The following is a 264-nucleotide window of genomic DNA, read 5'->3' as shown; positions in this document are numbered from 1 at the left end:
ATAATAATGTTATTCGTGTTATGAGATGGTTTTGCAAAAACTACTATTATGTATACTTTCAAAAATGCTTTAAAATGTAGTTTAAATAATATCATTTAAATATACGTTATTTAAACAAAACATTATTTTCTTCAGATTTTTTAGATGTTTTTGTGAAAATTGTGATGTATACGTTCAAATGTTTTAAAATGTATGTTAAATAATATCATTTATATATATATATATATATATATATTTATTTATTTTAAAATAATACATTATTAT

General features: G+C 15.9%; 1 protein-coding gene across 1 annotated transcript in view; it reads right to left on the bottom strand.

Moving 5' to 3' along the window:
• Positions 1-264, bottom strand: part of LOC107688179 (type I inositol 1,4,5-trisphosphate 5-phosphatase-like) — an 81,981-nt gene that overhangs the window by 13,574 nt on the left and 68,143 nt on the right. The window lies entirely within an intron of this gene.

The sequence above is a fragment of the Sinocyclocheilus anshuiensis genome, unplaced genomic scaffold (assembly GCF_001515605.1).
Source record: "Sinocyclocheilus anshuiensis isolate Anshui unplaced genomic scaffold, SAMN03320099.WGS_v1.1 scaffold541, whole genome shotgun sequence".
In the NCBI taxonomy this organism is placed as follows: Eukaryota; Metazoa; Chordata; class Actinopteri; order Cypriniformes; family Cyprinidae; genus Sinocyclocheilus; species Sinocyclocheilus anshuiensis.
Note: the sequence above shows the minus strand (reverse complement) of the source record. Positions and strands in the feature narration are given on the sequence as shown.